Below are 6721 nucleotides of genomic sequence, written 5' to 3'. Positions count from 1 at the left end.
TTCAGGCTGGCTTCATTTGGGATCATGAGAGTGCTTATTTCTTCTGCCCGTATTACTCGATTTTAGCTAACTACTGTCGTTGTACTGCTAAGTCACTTCAGTCGTGTCTGACTTTGTGCCACCCCATTCCTGGGATTCTCCAGGCAAGAACACTGTCATTGTAGTGGAGCAGCAATTGTTTCTTCTTAGTAGAAATGTCTGGTCACACAGTGTTTTACGTGGACAGGCTAAGACTAGACTTGAAGATCAACCCTAGTTCAGCCAGGCTGGGAAGGCAGCAGATGACGGATGTGTGTGTGTGTGTGTGTGTGTGTGTGTGTGTGTGTGTAGGGTTGAAAGTGTGGAGTGTGGGGAATTTGTATTCTTGTTTTAGATGAAAGGCACAGATCCATGAAACCATTGGCCACTAGGAGGCCCTGTGGGTCCATGGTAAGCTGGGTGCCCTGGGAGGGGTTGAGAGTCACCCTGGGGAGGGCAGCTTAGGGGAACCTTGGCTACATGCCTGCATCAGAAAGTAGGTTTGAGTTCCCTGAGTGGTCCGGACATATGGACCCAGCCCAGAGAGCTCACTGCCCAGGCGAGTGGGGACAAGCCTTTGGCCTCAGAATGTGCCCAGGGGGTCGTCTCCTGGAGCAGCATGGGGAATGGTGGGTGATGGATTAGTGTGGCTGGTGAGGGCTGGGTGAGGAGTGTCAGGCAGGGACAGAAAGAGAAGAGAAAGCCATGTTATGGGCATATGGGACAGTGCTCACCTCACACCCACCCTTTGCTGACGGGCTGTGCAGGACGGGGAAGGGCATAGAGGAGCCCACCATGGGACCTGGCCAGGGGTCCAGTGGATCAGGAAACAGCCTGCAGGGACACAGAGCAGTGACATCATAGGCAATGGTCCAATCAGGGAAGCGGGAGAGTCAGCACTTACCCCACTCACCCCAGGAGCCCCGCCCCCTGCCAGCAGCAGTCTTGGGTTCCTGATGCTGCCATGGGCGCCAGGCTCCTCTGCTGTGTGACTCTCTGCCTCCTGGGAGCAGGTGAGTCCTGGACACATCGGGGAGCTTCTGAGATGTCTTTGCCTCCCTGAGATAGAAGCCAGGCGATGAGGGTTGAAGCAGGAGGCTTCCCTGTGCTCTGCCCTCAGCTTCCTTGTCTCCTCCCCAACAGGCCTGGTGGATTCTGGAGTCACCCAGACCCCCAAGTACCTGATCAAATCAAGAAAGCAGCAAGCGACTCTGAGATGTTCCCCTGACTCTGGACACCGCTCTGTGAACTGGTACCAACAGGCCCTGGGCCAGGGCCCCCGGTTCCTCGTTCAGTATTATGATGGGGAAGAGTATCAAAAAGGAGACATGTCGGATCGATTCTCAGGAGAACAGTTCAGTGACTCTCGCTCTGAGCTGAGCTTGACCTCCTTGGAGCTGACAGACTCCGCTCTGTATCTCTGTGCCAGCAGCCAAGACACAGCCCTGCATGATCAGGTGCCTCTGGGACAAAAACACCCCTGCCCCAGCTCAGGAAGTGGTGGGCAGGGTGTCAGCTGCCAGCCTGCCAAGCCCAGTCTCTGGTAGAGCGATAGACTTTCCCAGACATTTACTTCTTGGTATGTTTTAATGCTCACTAAAGTCATCAAGACAAGTATTGTTTTAACTGATTGTACATCTGAGGAGGTCGAGAGTTGCCCAGATCTCATACTTCATCAGTGTTACAGCTAGCATTCCGGCTCAAGTCTGTTCTCTAAACCTGTGGTCCCTTCACTCACGGATATATCTCTGTGCAAGCAAATTACATATATGTGTTTTGTTGTGTGTAACAAGACACAATTGTGGGCTCTATGATATGAATTGCTACTCAGTGGATGTCAGCCACACTTCACAAGGAGGTATTCCCATGGGACGAATGTCTCAAATAAAAACAGAGCCTTTTTCGTTTACCCTGGCATCTGCACCTTCCTCAACGTCCCTCCTGCATCTGTATTCCTTTGTGCCAAAACGTCATCCTGTGCTGGGCACCCCGCTTCTCTCCACCCAGAAAGGTGGGTCACAGGCCTGAGGGGGTTCTGCTGGCTCCCTTCCCCCCAACACGGGAAACACGTGTGAACATGGAGGGGCTGTACCTGCGTTTGACCGGTGGACCGTCTGTCAGTGAATTGATTAGAAATAGACCAAAGAATTCCTCAAATGTTAATGAGCCTGCAACGAGGTTGGGAGCAGAAACCTGGAGAAACATGGTAGGTGGAGGGACATTCTCAGGACTGTGGAATGGAGTCAATTTTGCGGAAACAGAGCTTTGAATTGCTATTGGGACACAAATCATAAAGGGCAGGAGGACACCAGGATTCCCCAGGATTCAAAACTCCAGCAATATGTAGATAAATAAAAGTAATTTACATGTTAATGAAGACGTATCTCTAGACCAGAACGTACAAATCATTTAATCACTTTAACATTTACGGAAAAAATCTTTAACTTTCACAGAAAGGTTACAGCAATGTGTGAGGCTTATGTCAGTTGAGTTGGATGGGTCTCGGTGTTGTAAACAGTTCACTCAGGTTCATTTCTGATTTGAGGCTCTGGGGGAAGGGGCGTGGCCCCCCGAGTGACAGGTTGGCTCTGGGGCCTGGCAGGGACACTAACATCTCAGAAAGACTCCCTGGAGAGCCCCTCTCCCCTCTCATCCACACTCAGACCAGAGGGCCCTCCGCCTGCCCCACCCCCGCCATGAGCCCCTGCCTCCTGGGCTGTGTGGTCTTCTGTCTCCTGCAGGCAGGTGAGTCCTGGGGGCAGGGTCCCCTTGGGGGTGCCAGCCCTGAGCATGTCCGCTGTGACTGCAGCATCGGTCCTCCTTCTCCACAGGGGCGGTCCACGCTGGTGTCACCCAGGACCCCAGATTCCAGGTCGTGAGGACAGGACAGAGCGCAACACTTAATTGTACTCAGGATCTGGGTCATAACTCTATGTACTGGTACCGACAAGACCCAGGACACGGGCTGAGGCTGATCCATTACTCAGCTGGGACTCCGTACACGGAGAAAGGAGATGTGCCCGACGGGTACAGTGTCTCCAGACCAAGAACAGAGAACTTCCCTCTCACACTGAAGTCTGCCAACCGCTCCCAGACATCTGTGTACTTCTGCGCCAGCAATAACTCCACGGCGCTTCACGGCCACCTCCTCTCTGTGCAAAAAGACAGGGGGACCTCGTGCAGGGCCCTACCCCTGGAGCCTCAGGGCTTTGTTAGCCCCATGCCTGCAGCGTGACCCTGGGTGTGTGGACTAGGTTGGCCTCAGCCTCACTCCCCGGCCTGGAAGCCATGTGTCCTCCATCGGTCTCAATATTTCCTCTGCATCCTCCTTGTGAACCAGGAGATGCTTCCCCAGCTCAGACTCCTACTCATCACCTGAGCCTGAGACCTAGGAGGAAGGTTGTTGGTAAATTAGATACACTAGGCACTCTTGTCTCACCTCAGGCAGCTGTTTCTGTCTTTCTGGAGGTTCTCCCCCAGCCTGGCTCTCAGCTGGTCTCAGCTCTTGCCCACCTTTCCCAGGCAGACAGGACATTCCTCTCCCCACCTCCCTGCATCAGCTCCCTGGCCCTCTCTACCACAGCCACACTGCTCCTCCCTCATCTGGGTCAGGTCCCTTCCCATGTCACAGGGAGGCTTTTAAAGTGACCTCTCCATGTGGTCTGTTTTGAGCAGCATATACGGACTCATGAAAAAGAAACAAGCTTTAGTTAATTATAAATCATCCAAAAATTCACTTGAGTCCATCTGAAGGAGAACAGACTGTCTTTGTGTGTTCTTGACACACACCCCCCGCCCTCCAACATCCTTAGCATCTCTCATAACCTAGGGCATGTTGGCACCACCTGGCGCCGTCATCAGAATCTTCTGAACGACACAATATATCCTGCATTTCCCCCATTATATCATGATTTTATAACTGCAGAAATAATTGAGTCCACATTTATAAAACTTCTTTATAAAAAGTATTACATGGAATTTTATAATGCTTAATTTAAATAGGAAATCTCAAAATATATGTCTCTGATTAATCAGAAGTAGTTATGAAGACATGTTTGCAGACTCACTTGAGATCCTCTGAGTATTTATTTTATGATGATATATTTCCATCTTTAGCTAACTACCATCTTTGTAGTGATGCAGCAACTATTTCCTTCTTAGTAAAACGGTCAGATCATACAGTATTCCACCTCCAGAGGCTAAGAGTGGATTTGAAAATCAACCCTAATTAGCCAGGCTAGGAAGGCAGTAGAACAGGTGTGTGTGTATGTGTCCTCAGGGTGTGGGATTTTTGTACCCTTGCTTTAAACATACGCTGCTAATCCATGAGACTGTAGACCTTTGGCCACTTGGAGGCACTGTGTTTCCATGGTAAGCATGGTGTTTTGGGAGGACTTGAGGGTCACCATGGTAAGGGCAGCTTAAGGGAACCTTGGCTACATGCCTGCATCTTGGAGCAGGTTTGAGTTCCCTGAGTGGTCCTGGGACACGTGGAGCCAGCACAGACTCCTCACTGCCCAGGGGAGTGGACACCTACCTGGAGCTTCAGGATGTGCCCAGGGGGCATCTCCTGGAGCAGTATGGGAAGGGGAGGGTGAGAGGCTGGGGTATCTGGTGAGGGCTTGGTGGTGAGCGTCAAGCGGGTCAGACAGAGCAGAACAAGACATGTTGTGGGCACATGGACCAGGGGATGAAACTCACCTCACACCCACTCTTTGCTGAGGGGCTGTGCAGGACAGGGAATGGCATAGAGGAGCCAGCCCTGGGTCCTCCCAAGGGGTCCAGGGGACAAGGGCAGCCTGCAGAGACACAGAGCAGTGACCTCATAGGCAATGGTCCAATCAGGGAAGCAGGAGGGTCAGCACTTTATACCACTCAGCCCAGGAGCTCTGCCTCTAGCCAGCAGCAGTCTTGGGTTCCTGATGCTGCCATGGGCTCAGGCTCCTCTGCTGTTTGACTCTCTGCCTCCTGGGAACAGGTGAGGCCTGCACACAGTGTGGGAGCTTCTGAGATGTCTTTGCCTCCCTGAGATAGAAGCCCGGTGATGAGGGCTGCAGCAGGAGGCTTCCCTGTGCTCTGCCCTCAGCTTTCTTGTCTCCTCCCCAACAGGCCTGGTAGATTCTGAAGTCACTCAGACCCCCAAATATCTGATCAAATCAAGAAAACAGCAAGTGACGCTGAGATGTTCCCCTGAATCTGGACACCACTATGTATCCTGGTACCAACAGGCCCTGGGCCAGGGCCCCCAGTTCCTTGTTCAGTATTATGATGGGAAAGTGCATACAGAAGGAAACATGTCAGATCGATTCTCAGGTGAACAGTTCGGTGATTCTCGATCTCAGATGAAACTGAGCTCCTTGGAGCTGACAGACTCAGCTCTGTATCTCTGTGCCAGCAGGGAATACACAGCCCTGCATGATTAGGTGTCTCTGGTACAAAAACACTCCTGCCCCAGCTCAGGAAGTGGTTGCTGGGCATCGACTGCCAGCCAATGAGACCCAGGTGCTGGTAGAGTGGACAGCCTTTCCTAGACATTCTTTCCTGATATGTTTTAATGCTCACAATGATATTGCAAAATAAGTATTATTTTTATCTGCTTATTTATCTAAGGGGAAGTGACCTGCCCAGATCTCATATTTCTTAACTGTTAGAGCAAGGAATCCTACTCTAGTCTGACCTTATCATGTGTGGTCCTCACCATGCCCCCAAATGACCTCTGCCAGGAATGATGCGTCACCCAGACCTGTGACGTGTGGTCATGCTCTGGGAAAACCAGCACATCAGGAGGTCACTGCAGGTCCACAGTCTTGTAACCAGGAATAGCTACGTAATTTTTAGGGTCCCTGCTTTCAAATACCATTGAGAATCGGCAGAGAGCAGAGCTCTGCAGCATGTGTGGGGTCCTGCTATGTGTGGAATGATGCACAACAAGATAAGAGTTTGAGGATCTCTATGATATTTGTTACTCAATTAATGCAATCCCAAATTCACAAGGAAGCATTCCCACGGAATGCATGTCTCACGTAAAATCAGAGCACTTTTCATGCAACCTGGAGGCCGCCACGTCCCCCTGCATCCCTCCCACATACATGTTCCTTTGTGCCAACATGTCATCCGCTTTCGTGTGTGTGAGAGCTCAGTCGTGTTCGACTTTTTGTGACCCCACGGACTGTAGCCAGTCTGGTTCCTCTGTCAATGGGATTCTCCAGGCAAGACAAGTGGAGTGGGTAGCCATGTCCTCTTTCAGGGGACAGGAACAGGATCAGGATTGTGATTCATTAACGATAGTATAAACTGACACTTTCCCAGGTGGAGCTAGTGGTCAAGATTCCGCCTGCCAATGAGGGAGATGGGTCCCTGGGTCCGGAAGATCCCCTGGAGGAGGAAATGGCAACCCCCTGCAGTATTCTTGCTTGGAGAATCCCATGGACAGAGGGGCCAGGTGGGCTACAGTCCATGGGGTCACAAAGAGTCAGACATGACTGAGCAACTAACACTAACACTTACTTAGACACCTGAAGGTGTATTTGGGATTCATGAGTGATAAAGGGCAGCAGGAAGCCCCAAAGATTTTCCTGAGATTCAACACTGCAGAAATATGCAGGTAAAAGTAATATACGTATGAATGAAGAATTATCTATCTGTAGAAAATGTACATCAAGTTGCAAGCTGTTTACAGAAAGGTTACAGTGTGAGGCTTATG

This window comes from Odocoileus virginianus, chromosome 1 (assembly GCF_023699985.2).
Source record: "Odocoileus virginianus isolate 20LAN1187 ecotype Illinois chromosome 1, Ovbor_1.2, whole genome shotgun sequence".
Lineage (NCBI taxonomy): Eukaryota > Metazoa > Chordata > Mammalia > Artiodactyla > Cervidae > Odocoileus > Odocoileus virginianus.
Note: the sequence above shows the minus strand (reverse complement) of the source record.